At 44.2% G+C, this 20,773-nt stretch overlaps 1 protein-coding gene and 1 pseudogene across 2 annotated transcripts in view; one reads left to right on the top strand and one right to left on the bottom strand.

Moving 5' to 3' along the window:
* Positions 1-20,773, bottom strand: part of samd11 (sterile alpha motif domain containing 11) — a 347,655-nt gene that overhangs the window by 317,323 nt on the left and 9,559 nt on the right. The gene's annotated exons all lie outside the window — the stretch shown is intronic.
* LOC132382303 (U2 spliceosomal RNA) lies at positions 18,639-18,802 on the top strand (annotated as a pseudogene).

Raw genomic sequence — 20,773 nt, 5'->3', positions numbered from 1 at the left:
CCCTACAGTCACCTGAGGACCCACCAATAGACAACCACTACAGTCACCTGAGGACCACCAATAGACAATCCCTACGGTCACCTGAGGACCCACCAATAGACAAACCCAACAGTCACCTGAGGACCCACCAATAGACAACCACTACAGTCACCTGAGGACCCACCAACAGACAATCCCTACAGTCACCTGAGGACCCACCAATAGACAATCCCTACAGTCACCTGAGGACCCACCAATAGACAAACCCAACAGTCACCTGAGGACCCACCAATAGACAATCCCTACGGTCACCTGAGGACCCACCAATAGACAATCCCTACAGTCACCTGAGGACCTACCAATAGACAATCCCTACGGTCACCTGAGGACCACCAATAGACAAACCCTACAGTCACCTGAGGACCACCAATAGACAAACCCTACAGTCACCTGAGGACCACCAATAGACAATCCCTACAGTCACCTGAGGACCACCAATAGACAATCCCTACAGTCACCTGAGGGTCACCAATAGACAATCCCTAAGGTCACCTGAGGACCCACCAATAGACAATCCCTACGGTCACCTGAGGACCCACCAATAGACAATCCCTACGGTCACCTGAGGACCCACCAATAGACAATCCCTACGATCACCTGAGGATCCACCAATAGACAATCCCTACGATCACCTGAGGACCCACCAATAGACAATCCCTACAGTCACCTGAGGACCCACCAATAGACAACCCCTACGGCCACCTGAGAACCCACCAATAGACAACCCCTACGGTCACCTGAGGACCCACCAATAGACAATCCCTACAGTCACCTGGGACCCACCAACAGACAAACCCTACAGTCACCTGAGGACCCACCAATAGACAATCCCTACAGTCACCTGAGGACCCACCAATGGACAATCCCTATGGTCACCTGAGGACCACCAATAGACAAACCCTACAGTCACCTGAGGACCCACCAATAGACAATCCCTACAGTCACCTGAGGACCCACCAATAGACAAACCCTACAGTCACCTGAGGACCACCAATAGACAACCACTACAGTCACCTGAGGGTCACCAATAGACAATCCCTACAGTCACCTGAGGACCCACCAATAGACAATCCCTACAGTCACCTGAGGACCCACCAATAGACAATCCCTACGGTCACCTGAGGACCACCAATAGACAATCCCTACAGTCACCTGAGGACCACCAATAGACAAACCCTACAGTCATCTGAGGACCACCAATAGACAAACCCTACAGTCATCTGAGGACCACCAATAGACAATCCCTACAGTCACCTGAGGACCCACCAATAGACAATCCCTACGGTCACCTGAGGACCACCAATAGACAAACCCTACAGTCACCTGAGGACCACCAATAGACAAACCCTACAGTCACCTGAGGACCACCAATAGACAATCCCTACGGTCACCTGAGGACCACCAATAGACAACCACTACAGTCACCTGAGGGTCACCAATAGACAATCCCTACGGTCACCTGAGGACCCACCAATAGACAATCCCTACGGTCACCTGAGGACCCACCAATAGACAATCCCTACGATCACCTGAGGACCCACCAATAGACAATCCCTACAGTCACCTGAGGTCCCACCAATAGACAACCCCTACGTTCACCTGAGGACCCACCAATAGACAATCCCTACAGTCACCTGAGGACCCACCAATAGACAACCCCTACGTTCACCTGAGGATCCACCAATAGACAATCCCTACAGTCACCTGAGGACCCACCAATAGACAATCCCTACAGTCACCTGAGGACCCACCAATAGACAATCCCTACAGTCACCTGAGGACCCACCAATAGACAACCCCTACGTTCACCTGAGGACCCACCAATAGACAATCCCTACAGTCACCTGAGGACCCACCAATAGACAACCCCTACGTTCACCTGAGGACCCACCAATAGACAATCCCTACGGTCACCTGATGGCCTCCAATAGACAATCCCTACGGTCACCTGAGGAGCCACCAATAGACAATCCCTATGGTCACCTGAGGACCCACCAACAGACAATCCCTACGGTCACCTGAGGACCCACCAATAGACAATCCCTACAGTCACCTGAGGACCCACCAATAGATAATCCCTATCATCACCTGAGGACCCACCAATAGACAATCCCTACGATCACCTGAGGATCCACCAATAGACAATCCCTACGATCACCTGAGGACCCACCAATAGACAATCCCTACGGTCACCTGAGGACCCACCAATAGACAATCCCTACAGTCACCTGAGGACTCACCAATAGACAACCCCTACAGTCACCTGAGGACCCACCAATAGACAATCCCTACGGTCACCTGAGGACCCACCAATAGACAATCCCTACGATCACCTGAGGACCCACCAATAGACAATCCCTACGGTCACCTGAGGACCCACCAATAGACAATCCGTACAGTCACCTGAGGACCCACCAACAGATAACCCCTATGGCCACTTGAGGACCCACCAATAGACATCTCCTTCAGTGAACATCATACTCCACTCGAGTGATAGCACTACTATGTTGCGTTCTGTTTTAAGACCATACGACACAGGAGCAGAATTAGGCCATTTGGCCCATCGAGTCTGCTCTGCCATTTCATCATGGCTGATCCAATTTTCCTCTCAGCCCCAATCTCATGCCTTCTCCCCGTAACCCCTCATGCCCTGACCAACTGTGGGCATCCTTGTGGGCTGCCCCCAGCAGATCGTTGGGTTCTGTTGGTTGTTAACGCAAATGACACAATTCACTGTACATTTCAACATTTGTGTGATAAACGAATCTGAATCAGAATCGGATCCGTAATCCAAATCACTAACAACTCTGAAGCAGAGCTATGTTGTTCAATAACCTGCTGCTATTCAAAGTCTGGGCACTCAAGTAACACCTTTTGGGGATTCAACTCTTCTTGGGCTTCCAGGACCCAGATGGAAGCCCAAGAAATGTTTACCTGTCATATACACTGGAAAAGCACGAGGTAATTGTTCATCATTTGGGAAAGTTATATGAGGATCCAACCCCAAGGAAACAGTAAGGTGTTAATTCCTTGGACAGTTAATTAGCAGTAGTGTAGTGGTACCAACGACCTGGGTTCAATTCCCATCACTGCTTGGAAGGAGTTTGCATGCTCTCCCCATGACTGTGTGGGCTTCCCTTCCTCTGGGTGCTCCAGTTTCCTCCCACAGTCCAAAGATGTATCGGTTAGTAGGTTAATTGGTCATTGTAAATTGTCTCGTGATTAGGCCGGGATTAAATCGGGAGATTAATGGCTCAAAGGGCCGGAAGAGACTATTCTGTGCTGTAACTCAATAAATAAATATATTAATTTTTAAAAATCTTGAAAATTCAGCAGCACATCTTAAATATGTAATTTTTAACTTCCTGAAGAACACTATGTTCTTATTATTCTAGTACCTTATTATTTGTTTTCCCTCGTATGTGACATTCATTCTTCATAAACATTCATCGTGTTAGATTTTTTAACGTCAAAAATGATGGCTTTGTAATTCCTTTTTCATCTCTTTCCCTTCCACTGTCCCCGGTGAGATACCAGTACTAGATTGGCATGGATGTGATTTACAAGTGTGAAATACAGTCTAATATTAGAATTAATACATCCTGGTGAACACCTCGTTTTCATAGTGTTTTTAGAAAGGGAAGAAATCTCCAATTTTGGCAGCCAACATCAACACTGAACACTTCAAGGTCAGAAGAAAAACCTTTTTGTGACATCAACTTTCTCCCTCACTGCTGCCTTCAAAGCCCTTTGGTGAACATTATTTTGAGTTCTGTGAGATGGGGATTTGTAGCCGTTATGAAATAGATTCGGACATTGCAGACACTCAGTGACCCCTTTATTAGCTTGCTCATTAACACAAATATCTAATCAGCCAATCAAGTGGCAGCAACTGAATGCATAAAAGCATGCCGACACAGTCAGGAGGCTCAATAGTTGTTCAGACCAAAGAAATGTAATCTAAGTGATTTTGACTGTGGAATGGTTGTTGGTGCCAGACGGGGAGGTTTGAGTATCTCAGAAACTTCTGATCTCCTGGGACTTTCACAGACAACAGTCTCTAGAGTTTACAGAGAATGGTATGATAAGCAAAAAACATCCAGTAAGCGGCAGTTCTGTGGGTAAAAATGCTTGTTGATGAGGGACATCAGGGGAGAATGGCCAAAGTGGTTCAAGCTGACAGTAATTCAGATAACCACACATTTCAGCAGTGGTGTGCAGAAGAGCATCTCTGAATGCACAACACATCTTGAAGTTAATGGGCTACAGCAGCAGGAGACTACAAACGTATACTCTATGTCCACTTTATTAGGTACAGGAAGTAACTAATAAAGTGGCTACTGAGTGTAGATTACACTGGAAACTGAAATCTAACAGTTAGAAACCACTGTCATCTGATCAGTGTGGATTGGGTTCAATCCAAACTCCAGGACAGTGTGGTAATTCAGTATTCTATTTAAACTATCCCACCTTCTCCTCTTCTAATTTCCTTCCTTCCCATTTATCAATTTACTATTCAGGAATATGCCTCCAGAGAGATGTTTTCAATTGTCCCGCCTGAACAGTCCCTTTTCATGTGGGTGTTCTTTATATTGTGATGTTATGAACTATTTGGCCACAGGAGCGTTTCAATCAAACTGTTTCTGTTATCATTTGGCGTTCATAGCAACACACACAAAATACTGGAGAAGCTCAGCAAGTCTGGCCAGAATCTATGGAAATGAATAAGCAGTCGATGTTTCGGGCCGAGATCCTTCATTGGGATTGGAAACAAGGGGGCAGAAGCCAGAACAAGAAGGAGGAGATGGGGGTTGAAGGCGAGGAGCACAAACTGGCAGGCGATAAGTGAGACCAGGTGAGGGGGAAGGTGGGTTGGTGGGGGTGGAAAAATGAAGTAAGAAGCTGGGAGGTGATGGGTGGAAGTGATAAAGGGCTGAAGAAGGAATCTGATAGGAGAGGATAGTGGGCCATGGGAGAAAGGGAAGGAGGATCAGAACTAGAGGGAGGTGATGGATAGGTGAGGAGTAGAGAAGACAGGAGCCAGAATGGGAATGAAAAAGTGAGAAAGGGAAAGTGGGATTAATTACTGAACGTTAGAGAAATCGACATTTATGCCGTCAGGTTTGAGGCTACCCAGACAGAATATGAGGTGTTGCTTCTCCAACATAAGAGTGGCCTCATGGTGGCAGTAGCAGAGGCTATGGACCAACATTTTGGAATGGGAATGGGGAGTAGAATTAAAAGGGAAGGCCACCGGGAAATCCTACTTTTTGTGGTAGATGGAGTGAAGGTTCTCAAGAAAGCAGTCCCCCAATCTGTGTTGGTCTCACCAATGTAGAGAAGGCTGTACCGGGACCATCAGATGCAACAGGGTACCCCAACAAAGAAGTGTTACCTCACCTTTTCTTTGGGGCCCTGAATCTGCTGTTTATCAGAATCAGGTTTAATACAACTGTGATATGTCATGAAATATGATGTTTTGTGGCAGCTGTACAGTGCAATGTATAATAAAAAAAATCTAAATTACAATAAGAAATAAATATATATATAATTAAATAAGTGGTACAAAAAAGAGAGCATAAAGAAAAACATATATAGTGAGGTAGTGTACATGGGTTCATTGTCCATTTGGAAATCTGATGGAAGCAATGGGAAGAGGGCATGTCCTGGGAGATTAGGGTCCTTAATGATGGATGCCACCTTTTAAAGATGTCTGTGATACCTGGAGGCGAGTGCCCATGATAGAGCCAGCTGAGTTTGCAACTCGCTGCAGCTCTTTTCAGTCTTGCGCAGTGTCCCTCCCCCCATACCCATGATGGAACCAGTTGGAATACCCTCCACAGTGTATCTGTAGAGATTCATGCAGGGACACCTTTCTGTGTAAATCACAAGGTGATCTTACGGAACAAAACTCCCCCCTGTCTTTTCCCACCCCGTTATGAACGCAAGGTCATTGAAACTAACTGCAGCTTCCCACATGAGTTCAAACAATTTAATACAGATCAGGGATTAGACGTGCTTGATCAAACTGACCCAGCACAATGGTAATTTTATGTATTGTTGGAGTGTGGTAATGCCAGTAAGGCTGGCATTTATACCTCATTGTCCTTGAGAAGATTATGGCTTCTTCATGAACCGTGGCCTTCTATGTCAGGAAGATGGTCCCACAATATTTCTAAATGAGAAGTTCCAGAACTCTAATGTAGTGACTATGAAAGTCTTCTCAAGTATGTCCAATTATCAAGGCAAGTGATGCATTTACCCACTGAACCATTGGGGAATTTCCTATGGTGTTTCATTCCAATTGACGTAACAAATAATAGGGGACAATCGAATAGGCAGCTTTCCACCCTTCTCTCCTGGCACTGTTCCGCAAATTTCCTTGGCAGGAACAGAGCTATGAATCAGGTCGAGATAAAGGTCGCAAAATTGAGACACTTCAACAAATTGTCACAGGGCTGGTTTAAATTCTGAGCTCCGTGTGGTCGTTGGCACCACATGATATTTTAAATATTTATAAATGGAGCTTGAGATTTCTCTGCAAGGAAGCTTGGTGGGGTGGGGGGGGGGCTGGGGAGCAGAGGGCAAAGCAAGCCAGAAGTCTCTCTCATTCTTCAAAACAGCCAGTTACTGAGAACTGCACCAGAGCCCAGGGAATTAAGCCGTTGGCCTGGCCTCTTAATTGAGGAACGCAAGACCGATACCAAGGGAGAAATAACTAGAAATGGCTACAAGAAGGAACCTTGCCTAAAATGTGAATTCAGGATATATATTGTGTAGATATAATAAGCACAGAATCCATTATTCCTTTGTAACATGTTTGAAGTAAAATCCAGCACGTTTAAATCATACAATATGCAGTCATTCCCCTAATCACACTATTGGTTGGTGATGAGTAATTCATTGCTGACAAACTATAATCTGCACAAAAAAATCTTGCCTCAACTTTAATGAAGCAGGTCTACCATGAATATTAATTGTACAGAGGATGCGAAACATTTAAAGAGAAGAACATGATTTTTTAAAACCTGCACTCAGTGGCCACGTTATTAGGTACACCTGCATACCTGCTTGTTAATGCAAATACCTGATCATGTGGCAGCAACTCAATGCATCAAAGCATGCAGACACCAGAATCAGGTTTAATATCACCGGCATATGTCATGAAATTTGTTGTTACATGTCAGCATTACATTGCAATACATGATAATAAAAAACTGTACATTTCAATAAGTATATATATTTAAAAAGTTAAATAAAATAGTTCAAAAAGAGAAAAAAAATTGTGAGGTTGTGTTCATGGTTCAATGTCCACTCAGGAATCTGATGACAGAAGGGAAGAAGATATTTCTGAATCATTGAGTGTATGCCTTCAGGTTCCTGTGCCACCTCCCTGATGGTAGCAATGAGAAGAGGGCAGGTCCATTGTGAAGGGATTTTTAATGATGGATGCCACCTTTTTGAGGCATTGTTCCTTGAAGATGTCCTGAATGCTGGGGAGACTCGTGCCCATGATGGAGCTGACAGAGTTCACAACTTTCTACAGCTTTCCTCAATCCTGTGCAGTAGACAACCCCCCCCCCCCCATACCAGATGGTGATGCAGCCGGTTAGAACGCGCTCTACAATACACCGGTAGAAATTTTCAAGTGTCTTTGGTGACATACAAAATCTCCTCAAATTTCTAATGAAACGTAGCCAGTGTCATGCCTTCTTTGTAAAGGTATCGATAGATCCTCAGAGATGTTGACATCCAGGAACTTGAAATTGCTTATCTTTTCCACTACTGATGAAGTAGTGGTGTGTCTGCCCTCATCTTATCTTTTCTGAAGCCCACAATTTTGATCTTACTGATGTTGAGTGCAAGGACGTTTCTCAACCAGCTGATCCATTTCACTCTCGTACGCCTTCTCGTCACGATCTGAAATTCTGCCAATGATAGCAGTGTCATCGGCAAATTGATGGATGGCACTTCAGCTATACCTATCCACACAGTCATGAGCATGGAGAGAGTAGAGCAGTGGGCTGAGCACACACCTCTGAGGGGCACCAGCGATGATTATCAGCAAGGTCAGGAAGTTCATTTGTTGTTCAGACCAAACATCAGAATGGGATAGAAACTTGATCTAAGTGATTTTGACTGTGGAATAATTGTTGGTGAAAGATGGGGTGGTTTGGATATCTCAGAAATTACAGATGTACAAGTGTTCCTGATAAAGTGGCCTTTGCTATTTAGAAAGGGCTACTGGAGTGATTTTCAGGCTGAAATTAAGTTGAGATGTTACAGAGCTTCTTTCCCCCAATGAATTCATGTAGAATAAAGAACATTACAGTACAGGCAGTTTGGCCCAAAATACTGTGCCGAGCTTTTAACCTACTCTAAGATTCATCTAAACTTTTTCCCAAGAGGCCAGTCATCGCTGCAGCTGATTCAGGAGCCCATTCAGGAGCTGCAAGCCATAGCCTCAGTTCAGTGCAGTGGTGAGTTAATCTCACAGAGCGGTGAACTGAACTGGTCTGTACCTTGTTTCCGGCCCGGACACCCTGACCTTTTCAATCTGGCCCAGTTTTTAAATTGTCCAAACCTCAGGTCATTCCTTGATCTGGGGCCCAAAACCTGCCACCTCAATGTGGCCTGGTGTTTAAATTGATCAAACCTTGGGCCTTGGCTCACTCTCAGCCCGGAACCAGGCCTTGCCGCCACTCACCTGCCCTCAGTTCTGTCGCAATGAAATGCCAGCAATGGCCAAACATCGGCTCATTCCCCACTCTCGGGTCTGGACCCCGCCACCTCGATTCTGCCCATACACACCACACCACAAAGTGACAGGAAGTAAATGTAAATGATAATGTAAAGTTGTAGAGTCATGGAACACTACAGCACAGAAACAGGGCCATTATCCCACACCAAACTATTGACCTGCCAAGTCCCATCGACCTGCCTATGAACCATAACCTTCCATTCCCCCTGCCATCCGCCTACCTATCCAAATTTCTCTCGTGTTGAAATTGAACCCACAAAAAAAATAGTATGCCCACAACTCACTCACCCTAACCATACATCTTTGGACTGTGGGAGGAAACCCACACGGTTACGTGCAAACTCCTTACGGGCAATGGTAGGAATTGAACCCTGATCAGGTGTTGTAGTAGTAACATTACATTAACCACTACACTATCATGCCGTGCCTTTCTGTAACTAGCAAAAGTCCCAAACTCTGGCAATGTTCAGTAAATATACCACTTTGCTGAATTACACTGACCACAGGCCTCAAACTATCTTGTTGCCAGGTTCCGGAATTTACTCTTTAAACCTGCTATATCTCTTTATACATGTTAAGTTGCTCCTTAGCTATTAATCACCAAACTAACTTCTCGAATCTGCAGCCAGTTCCGCTGTGAATGATCCCAAGCCTGGCTGCAAAAGATGGAAGGGCAGGCCTGGGGTTAACAACCCTGTCTGTAAACGCCAACAGAAGCTCCAAAGACCTCATCCCTGGGAGAGGAAGTATCCTCGCCTAGATGACGTATGAAGTTATGTGATGGAACCGCTGATCATATTCGGCCCACGACCGAGGACTCTGGCAAACTGCTATCGGCATCCTAACCCTCAGCAGGGTTGATAGGCTTAAGAAGCAGAAGAGAATCGAGAGTCAGATGTTCTCCTGTGCGTGGTTTGCGATACTTAACATTGCAAGTGTTATACAAGTGGGTGTTAATGATGAATATAGGTACTGAACCATACTATGTGGTCTTGTGATTGTGAGCAGTTTTGGCATCTTGTCTAAAAAAGGATATGCTGGCATTGGAGAGAGTCCCAGGAATGAAAGAGTTAATGTTTCAGGAACATTTGATGGCTCTGGGCCTCTATTTATTGGAATTTAGAAGAATGAAGGGGGATTTCATTGAAACCTATCAAATAATGAAAGGCCTAGATAGGGTGAATGTGGGGAGGATGTTTCCTATAGTGGACGAGTCTAGGACCAGAGGACACAGCCTCAGAATAGAAGGGTGTCCCTTTAGGGGAGAGATGAAATGGAATTGATTTAGCCAGAGTGTGGTGAATATGTAGAACTCATTGCCACAGACAGCAATCATTGGGTATATTTAAAGTGGAAATTGATAGGTTTTTGATTATTAACAATGTAAATGGAGACGGGGAGAAGGCAGGCCAACAGGGTTGAGAGGGATAATAAATCAGCCATGATGGAACAGCAGAACATACTCAATGAGTTGAATGACCCAATTCTTTTCCCATGTCTAATGGACTTCTGATACTAGTTCTGTTACTCCTTGATGGTTTTAAGAGCCATCTTGAGTCAGGGAGATTGAACGGAAGAGACAAAAAGAAGATACTGAAGAACTTGGAATCATTTCAGTAGAATGCTCATCCAATCTCCCGTATCTCTCCCTCACCAATCTCATTAACACTCTCACTGAGGAAGCCTTGAGTTGAACAGGATGCGTTTGTGAGATTACCTCAGAGATAGTCAGCTTCTTCTTACACAAATCTTGATGGTGTGTAACTGTATGACAACTCAGACACAATCATTCCTACTGCAAACTCTTGCAAAATAACAACTTCCAACTTATCGCTAGACGAGCTCAGGATCCAGGCCCTGTGAATATGTCAAGACTCAAACCACCCCAACAGACTGTTCTTGTGAGAGCAGATAAGGCTGAAAGGAGTTTACAGAGAATGGACATGGAGGTAAGATAGCAGAAGGGAAGCAAGGGAGAGGTGATGAGGCTCTCTTCCCCATGCCTGCACATAATGCCCTCCTGTCAACTGGAAGACATATAACGTGAATCAGGGAATGAATGAGGGAAGTAGGGTTATTCAGTCACCCCTTTCAAAGTGCAGACTGGATATGTTGAATGATGTCATTTTGTGTAATTTGCTAAAGTGAATGTAAACACCAAGCAGAGAGGGACGCTTTGTGATAGATGGAAAAGACCTTTAGCAAAGCAGAAGATTAGTGAAAACTTACAATTGTGAAGAACAGGTAATGCTAAACAGCTTTTTTAAAGAGGAAATTCTGGTTTTCTCTGTTGTCTTATGGTCTTCTGTCTGGATTAATGTAGTGGTGGGGGAGGGGTTATAGTGGTATAGGAGGGGGAAAGACTGACATGGCAATGAAGGCGTGTAGTTGTGCAGCCACTTCATATCTTCTTCAGCCAACTTTGATCAAAGTTCAAAGTAACTTTATTTATTACACTGGACAACAAATTTTTTTCAAAAGTGTCGCTTCCCCAGATTTAAAAAAAAATTATGATAGACTGCTTGAAGCTGAACTCAAAGTATAATTTCAGACAACCTGTATGACATAGGAATTTGGAGAAACAAAAAATTATTGAATATGATGTATTTAATTGCATAATGGTGCTGATGCTTTGCTGAGCTAAAATATTTTGTTGATGATTTTCATTTGTCCTCAGTGTCTGAGGCTTCTCACTTAAGAGTCCAACATTAATCAGCATTAATTGATGGATTCCAATTGCCCTGAGACCGTTTCTCCATGACTGCAATGTCCTGGTGAAACCTTTCACCATGCTTGTCACTGACAGCACTGAGATTTGCAGGGAAGAATTCTAAATGGGAATTCAGTAAATTAATCTATTGTGATATGTTGTACTTCGTGGTTTTATATGCTTGAAGCATGTTGCCAACCAGCTTCACATTGTTTGGTGCTCTGTCGTTGCCAAGAAATATTTCAACAGCATTCCTGAATGCCTTCCATGTGATTTTCTCCAGTCCCAATAGAAGTTCTTGAATTGCCTGTCATTGAAGACCTGTTTGATTTGTGGACCAACAAAAAATCCTTCCTTAATCTTGGCATCAGTTACACTGACTCAAAGTATGAATTGTAATAATGTAGGCAGTTTCAAAAAAATAGTGTATGATAGGGAAATTTCATGGTGATTTTCATGATCAGCAGCCCAAATTCCATTAAGATATACCCAAAAGTATTCAGGAAGCAAAATCTTTGTTGTCCAGTGTTTTCAAGTACATATGCTGTATGTCACCATACACTACCTTGAGATTCATTTTCTTGTGGACATTCACAGTAAAGGAATACAATAGAATCAATGAAAAACTACGCACAAAGATCGACAAACAACCAATGTGCAAAAGAAAACAATCTATGAAAATAAAACAATTAACATATTATTAATAAACACACATAAATAAGAGAGACTGCAAAATAAATAAATAAATAATATTAAGAACGTGAGTCATAGAGTCCTTGAAGGTGAGTCTATAGGTTGTGGAATTTGTTGAGTGTTGAGATGAGTGAAGTTATCCATGCTTGAGCTTGAGTGTAATAACTGTTTCTTGGTCTTAATAACCAATCCTGACCCATCACCAAATGGGAAATAGAGGAAAAAAAAGTGAAAACCTGCTCTTCTCATCGTCGCAAACCTCCATCACAAAGCTGAAGGTGTTCAACTGCTGAGATAACATACCTAAGTTGCTTAGCAACAAAACATACAGGCAGTGCAATGATGCTTATTGAATCCTTTTATTGTAGGGTAGATTTGATGATTGGTCTCATTAATTGGACTGTATCTTTTACTTCTAATTAGTCAAAAATGGATTAAGTTGAGAAGGTGGATTTGCACCAGCCCATTGACTTCCAATGGGTTATCCAATTGAGCACCATTGCCACAAGCATTACTGCCAGAAAGCTGATCCATCATCAAGGACCCCCAACATCCAGGCCATACTCTCTTCTCACTGCTGACATTGGGTAGGAGGTACAGGAGCCTTAGGTACAAACACCACCAGGTCCAGGAACAGTTATTAACTTCAACCATCAAGCTCCTGAACCAGTGTGGATAACCTCACTCACCTTAATTCTGAACTGACTCTTTCAGCTCAGACGGTTGAGGAAGTTTGGTATGGGCCCCCAAATCCTAAGAACATTCTACTGGGGCACAATTGAGAGCATTCTGACTGACTGCATCACTGCCTGTTATGAGAACTTTACTTCTCTCAATCGCAGGACTCTGCAGAGAGTGGTGCAGACAGCCCAGCGCATCTGTAGTTGTGAACTTCCCACTATTCAGAACATTTACAAAGACGGGTGTGTAAAAAGGGCCCGAAGGATCATTGAGGACCCGAGTAACCCCAACCACAAACTGTTCCAGCTACTACCATCCGGGAAACAGTACAGCAGCATAAAAGCCAGGACCAACAGGCTCCAGGACAGCTTCTTCCACCAGGCCATCGGACTGCTTAACTCATGCTGATACAAATGTGTTTCTATGTTATATTGACTCTCCTGTTGTACAAACTATTATAAATTGCACATTGCACATTTAGACGGAGATGTAATGTAAAAATTTTTACTCCTCATGTATATGAAAGATGTAAGTAATAAAGTCAATTCAATTATTTTAATATAATTTTTTATACTTTATAATTGTCAAATATTGATGTTTTTTGTTGCATGTCACACTCTGACCAACATATACCAGCAGAGGGCTGTGCCTTCTGATCCTAGACTATCCCACCACTGGAAACATCTACTCCACTTCCAAAGAGGATGCTTCCTATGGTGGGGGAGTCTAAGTCAAGAGGACACAGCCTCAGAATAGAGGGACATCCATTTAGAACAGAGATGAAGAGGAATTTCTTCAGCCAGAGGGTGGTGAATCCATGGAATTCATTGCCACAGACAGCTGTGGAGGTCGAATCATTGGGTATATTTAAAGTGGAGGTTGATTGGTTCTTGATTAGTCGGGGACTTAAAGCTTACAGGAAGAAGGCAGGAGAATGGCGTTGAGAGGGATAATAAATCAGCTACAATCAAAGGAGATGTGGGGGCAAGTTTTTTTGGAAACTTTTTTGGATCTGGAATGTGCTGGCTGGGGTGATGATAGAGGCAAATTCATTAGATAATTTTAAGAAATGTTTAGATAGGCACATGAATATGAGAAAAATGGAAGGATGTGGATATTGTGTAGGTAGAGGAGATTAGTTTGGTTGACTGCATTTACTAATTCAATTGGTTTGGTACAACATCATGGGCCAAAGGCCCTGCTTCTGTGCTCTACTGTTCTACTTCTATGTTCTATCAAATGGCGGGGCAGACTCGATGGCCCAAATGGCCTCATTCTGCCCCTATATCCTATGGTCTTATTACCTTAAAACCAGCTCTGTAGCACCTACCTGTGGGACACAAAGAAACACTAAAGTCATGGGACAACATCATTACCATCCTGACTTACCACCAGCAACGCTTTGAGCAAACAAGTTTAATATCTCATCAGATTTGAGCAGAACTTGCTGAATGTGTGAAGGAGAGTATGCACAATGGTCTGCTGGAAATGGAGCGGCTCAGTCCCGATATTTAAACTCACGGGATGGGGGGGGGGGGCTGCCACAGTAATGTATAACGCTATTACAGCCTTGGTGCGTCGGAGTTCTGAGTTCAGTTATGACATAGGAGTTGTATATTGTCCCTGTGATCGTGTGTTTCTTCCGGGTACTCTGTTTTCCTCCTACATTCCAAAGATGTACGAGTAGGTTAACTGGTCATGGTAAAGTTGGTCATAGTAAATTGTCCTGTGATTAGTCTGGGACTAAGTAGGTGGCTTGTTGGGTGGTGGAGCTCAGTGGGCTGGACAGACCTGTTCTACACAGTATCTTTAAATAAATAAAAAATAAAAAGCACTTGTGTGACGGTTTCCTTTCATGGAGTACGTACTCATCTATCTGTGTGGGTCCCTCTATCTGTTTCCCAGAGTTCAAGCCTAGAATCAAAGAACCCATTTATCAGTTCGCCCAGAGATCGATACTGAGGATTGGAGGCCGAGGACTGATAGGAATTCCGTAACTCAAAATCCAGTGGGCGAGGCTTGAATATTGGACACTGGAGGCCTGTCCTGGAGTTGGAGTATTGTTGGTAATGTGTGGGTCAGTGGGAGGGAGGGAGGAAAGAGGCAATGTTTTCCTATTGCTTTGTTGCTTGTTATGTTGTGTGTTGTGCTGCTAAGCATTGTGGGTTTGTTATGTTTATTTATTTAAAAGATACCACGTTGAATAGGCCCTTCCGGCCCTCTGAGCAGCATTGCCCCTGGCAACCGCGATTTAACTCTAACCTAATCATGGGACAATGTACAAAGATCAATTAACCTACTCAGTATGTCTTTGGACTGTGGGAGGAAGTCCAGGGCACCCGGAGATGGCGTACACAGTCCATGGGGAGGACAACAGACTCTTGACAGAGAATGCTCCGAAATGAAGCAGCATTGCAGCTACCATGGACCCTGGAATGTGTGGCCGCATCGTGTCAGTTGTGTTGGCTGCTAACACAAACGACACATTTCACTGTATGTTTCAATGTACATGTGATACCCTGAACCTCACTGCACTGTACCAGAAAATCAGCTGAGAGTTTTGCCCTTATCTCTCAGAGTGAGACTCAAACTCTTATCATCCGAGACAGAAAAACAGGCTCTGCCCAATTAACCACAGACAGATGACACACCATAGAACTGCACATCATGGGAACATTATCTATAGCAGGAATGCAGTGGTTCAACAGAGAACTATAACATCTGTTTCCCAGAGGAAGGAGTTCTGGACAAGTAATCACTGTTTAAAAACTGTATCCAGTAAATAAAGTTTTTTAATGTACCACTCTAACTTTGTTATAAACTAATTTCTCTATTCAAGCCCTGCTTGGACTGAGAATTTCACGTATTAAAAAGGGCAAACCTGCTGCACTCGAGTCAGATTCAGGAGACGAGTCTAAGAGATCTCTACTGACACTCCAAGCAGTGCTAGCAGAGTGCACTGTTAATAATTACCACCGCAAGTCCTGAGACGAAGTCTGAGGTTGGAGGCCTGTCAGTGGGTGGGTGGGTGGAAAAGAGGCATGTTTGGCAGCTGTTATCTTGTTTTCTTTTGCTGTTGTTGCTACTGCTGCTCATGATGTTCTGCTGAACATTTTAGGCATGGTAAGCTAGTGCCGGAGTCCTTTCTTAAACCCATCACACCTGAGGCACAGATCGCCAACAGTAGCTCACCAGAGTCTTCTGTCTTGGGCCAGTCGTTCAAGTTGTCCCCAGGTTTAGCCCTTCTTCATGGTGTATCATTCCTCTTCCAGGGTTGAGGTCTTTGGAGCTTCTGTTGGCGTTCTGTTCTGTTCTGTTAGCTCTGGGTTTTTGTGGGATGGGGTTGCTAGTCCCCTGCCCAATTCTCCTCCTTTCACATCCAGGCTTTCAACCATCCATGGTGGAGTTGTTGGTGCCAGAGTAACCCACAGAAAATGCTGGAGGAACTCAACAGGTCAGGTAGCATCTGTGGAGAGGAATAAACTGGTGACGTTTTCAGCCGAGGCCCCTCTCAGCCCAAAATCTCAATTGTTTTATCCTCTGTTTGCTGCTGTGTTAAACAGTGGAGTTTTAGTGAGGACAACAAGGAATCAAAACAAGACACTTTACTCTTTTTCTTAACTGGTTGGGGTGACCAGAACTACAGGTCAGGGTTCAGAGCAAAAGGTGAGCTGTTTAAGAGCAACATAGGGGGGAATTTCTTCACTGAGGGCGATGAGCGTGTGGAATGAGCTGCCAGTGGAAGTAGTGGATGCAGGTTCGATTCCAATATTTAAGAGAAATTTGCATGGATAGGAGGTTGGTAGGGTGGAAATACATCTCTAGCAACATATTTCCCTCCACTAGCCTGCAGGTCACCCTTGGACAAGGTGTAGCACCTGCTTAACCCCCCCAAACAGGGTCACGTGAAGCCATGGGAGCAGGTGGTGGATGGTCGTATGAGCAGCTGGTGTATATCACAAGCCCTGTTTATGCAACACTGATGCCGGGCAGACCATCACTGAAGAGTATTGATAATGGCTGGGGTCACTCATTTCATAATGACACTGCTCAGAAGAAGACAATGGCAAACCAATTCTGTAGAAAGATTTGTCAAGAGCAATCATGGTCAAAGACCATGATCGCCTATGTCATACAACACAGCACATAACGATGATGTCATACAACACAGCACATAACGATGATGTCATGTGACACAGCACATAACGATGATGTCATATGACACAGCACATAATGATGATGTCATATGACACAGCAGATAACGATGCTGATGATGTGGATGGGAGGGGTATGGAGGGCTATGGTCCAGGTGCAGGTCAATGGGACTAGACAGGTTAATAGTTTTGCATGGACTAGATGGGCAGAAGGGCCTGTTTCTGTGCTGTAGTGTTCTATGACTAACAGATGCCAGAAAAGCAAGGCAATGATGCAATACATTACAGACCCAGGGCAGTTCTATCACTGCCAGCTGTGACTTACTGCAGCCTTTGTCCAGATGGTGATCATCAGCCTTTGGCAGGATGAGTGGGCATGAAACTGAGCGTATACCCCTCCCCGAAAGGGAAGGAGCTCTTGGCTCACTTTCCACCTTGGCTCACACTTCAGCGGCCGCTGTTGGCTCGGCACAGACGGTGACATTGGCAAAGAATGTGAAGGTATCCATGGATACCTGTCTTTTCTCTCAGCTGCAGTCCGGGATATGTGGCCCAGGAGATTTCATAGGGGTGAACGTGGGAACTGAGGAAGTGCATGATTTATGGGAATTACACAAACAGGAATTTTTGCCCTGCAAAGCGTAAATTTCTACAAACGTAGAGACCTTATTGAGCTTCCTATTTAGTGTCATCAGAATTGTGGTTAATGCATCATAGCTGCCATAATTTTTATCTAAAGCATTACTCTCGTTGAGGTTTCTGCTTAGTAAGCTAATCTTGACAAGGTGATATGATAAAATTGGCTTCAATAAGTCTGGATTGGAGAGGAGAGTGAACCGCCAGTCGACCAAAAGCAAGAGCGAGATCCAGTTACACTCGGTGGTCATTTTATTAGGTACACCTGCTCGCTAATGCAAATATCTAATCAGCCAGTCAATGCATAAAAGCATGCAGACATGGTCATGTAGTTCAGTTGTTGTTCAGACCTAATATTAGAATGGGGAAGAAATATTTGTGTATTTTGTTGTCTTCTGCACTCTGGTTGATCTTTCATTGATCCTGTTATAGTCACTATTCTACAGATTTGCTGAGAATACCTGCAGAAAAATTAATTTGAGTGTTGCTAATGGTGACACATATGCACTTCAATAATAAAATTTACTTTGAACTTCTTGAACTTTGAAATATGATGCAAGTGACTTTGACCGTGGAATCATTATTGGCGCCAGACAGGGTGTTTTGAGTATCTCAAAAACTACTGATCTCCTGGGATTTTCACACACAACAGTTTACTGAGAATGGTGCAAAATAAAAACATCCAGTGAGCAGTAGTTCTGTGGACATAAAAACCTTTGTTAGTGAGAGAGGTCAGAGGAGAATGGCCAGGCTGGCTCAAGCTGACAGGAAGGTGACAGTAACTCAAATAACCACACGTTACAACAGTGGTGTGCAGAAAAGCATCTCTGAATGCACAACACATTGAACCTTGAAGTGGATGGGCTACAGCAGCCGAAGACCACGTATATACACTCAATGGCCACTTTATTAAGTACAGGAGGTACCTAATGCATGATTGACAGGAATTACACAAACAGATTTCATGTTTTTTTGGCCAAAACATAGGATAGTGTCTGTTCTTATCTGATTAACAACTGATATCTCCCCTACAGGGGAGGTGGTATTGAACTGTTGGAGAGGGACTGGCCTCATCCACTCCGCGGATTGACCTGGTATCTCAGTGTCTACAGCAACATTGCACCTCTCTCTGGGGATGGCATGGTAATGAGACGGTTAACACAACTGCTTTACAGCACTGGTGATCACTGATTGGGGTTCAATACCTTCTGTTGTTTGTATCTTCTCCCCCATGACAGCGTGGGTTTCCTCTGCGACTCCAGTCTTCTCCCACACCCCAAAGACATACAGGTTAGGATTAGTGAACTGCAGGCCGGTTGCCGGAAGCGTGGCATCACATGCAGGCTCCACATCACAAACGATGTATTTCACCGTATGTTTCAATAGGCATGTGAGAAGTAGAGCTGACAAGAACAAGAACAAGGCATTGCTAAAGCTTATATGTGCAGTGTTTGATATCTCTGGGTCTGCACTTGATAAGAGTTCAGAAGGATGAATAGGGTGGGAGGGATGGCAAAATCTCAATGAAAGCCCCACATGCTGAAAGGTTTGGACAGAGTGAACATGGAGAGGATGCTTCCATCAGTAAGAGTCTAATACCCAAGGGCACGGCCTCAGAATAGAGGGACATTCTTTAGATAAGAAGGAATTTCTTTAGCCAGAACATGGTGGATCTGTGGAATTCACTGCTGCAGTCGGTTGTGGAGGTCAAGTCATTGGCTATACTTAAGGTGGAGGTTGATAGATTGATTGGTAAGGGCGTTGAGGATTACAAGGAGAAGAAAGGAGAATGGGGAAGTGGGTTAAAATAATCAGCCATGGTTCAATGGCAGAGCAGATTCAATGGACCAAATGGCCTAATTTTGCTACTATATCATTTCATATTTATTTATTTAGAGATACTGTGTAAACTGTCCCTTCTGGCCCTTTGAGCCATGCCAATTTAACACAAGCCCAAGCCTAATCTTGGGACAATTTAAAATGACCAATTTAACCTATTAACTGGTACATCTTTGGACTGTGGGAGGAAACCGCAGCTCCTCAAGGAAACCCATGCGCACATGGGAAGTAACATGAAAACTTGCTTAAAGAGGACACCGGAATTGAACTACAAACTCCAACATCCCAAGCTGTAATAGTGCCACACTAACCACTACGCTACTATGGTCTTATCTTATGATCTTAAGTGCAAACTGTTCTATGCCAGAGAAAGCAAGGGTGATAAGTTCCTGCTCCTAATACTCAACATGGGAGTAGAATTAGGCCATTTGGCCCATTGAGCCTGCTCTGCTATTCCATTATGGCTGATCTATTTTCCTTTCCAACCACATTCTCTTGCTTTCTCCCCTTAACCTTTCACACTCTCAAAAACCTATCAAGAACCTATCGAGCTACATTTTAGATATACTCAATGACTTAGCCTCTACAGTTGCCTGTGACAATTAATTCCATAGATTCACCGCCCTCTGGCTAAAGAAATTCCTATCAATCTCTGTTCTAAAGGGACATTCTTCTATTCTGAGTTTCTTTGCCTGGTCTCCTAATCCGCCCTTTTGGCAGACACCCTGCTTCCTCAACACTACCTGACCCTCCACCTTTCTTTATGTCGTCAGCAAACCTGGCCACGGAGCCTTCAATTCCATCATCCAAATCATTGACATTTAACGTGAATGCCTTAAGTTGGAAAGAACACATTTGGGAGCTTGAAGTGAAGTCTGGACTGGGTCTCAGTTTACTTGGCCAAATAACAAACTAACACTCGTCATAGAAGTTGTCAGTCAGGCAGCTGGCCAACTGTGAGTCACCACCTCCGGCGAAAGAGCAGTGAACACCGGCTACAAATGAAACAAAAATGGGGGGGGGGGGGGGGGGAGAAAACTTGAGAGCCTTGGGGTGCCCCCTGCAGCTGCTGTCCAGCTGAGCAATAGGACACATTGTTATTCACACTGATCTCTGTCAAGTCGGCAAGGGAAGGTGCTGGCTACAGGCAGGCAGAGAAGGAGATCAGAATTCAAGTCACCTCAGGCAACAGGCGTGCTTGTTCCTGCCAACGATTAGAATACAGGCCACCAGAGATGACCTCTCAGCTTCACCCTCACA

Source organism: Hypanus sabinus, chromosome 27 (assembly GCF_030144855.1).
Source record: "Hypanus sabinus isolate sHypSab1 chromosome 27, sHypSab1.hap1, whole genome shotgun sequence".
Taxonomy (NCBI): domain Eukaryota; kingdom Metazoa; phylum Chordata; class Chondrichthyes; order Myliobatiformes; family Dasyatidae; genus Hypanus; species Hypanus sabinus.
The sequence above is the reverse complement of the archived record's forward strand: the minus strand, read 5'-3'. Positions and strand labels throughout refer to the sequence as shown.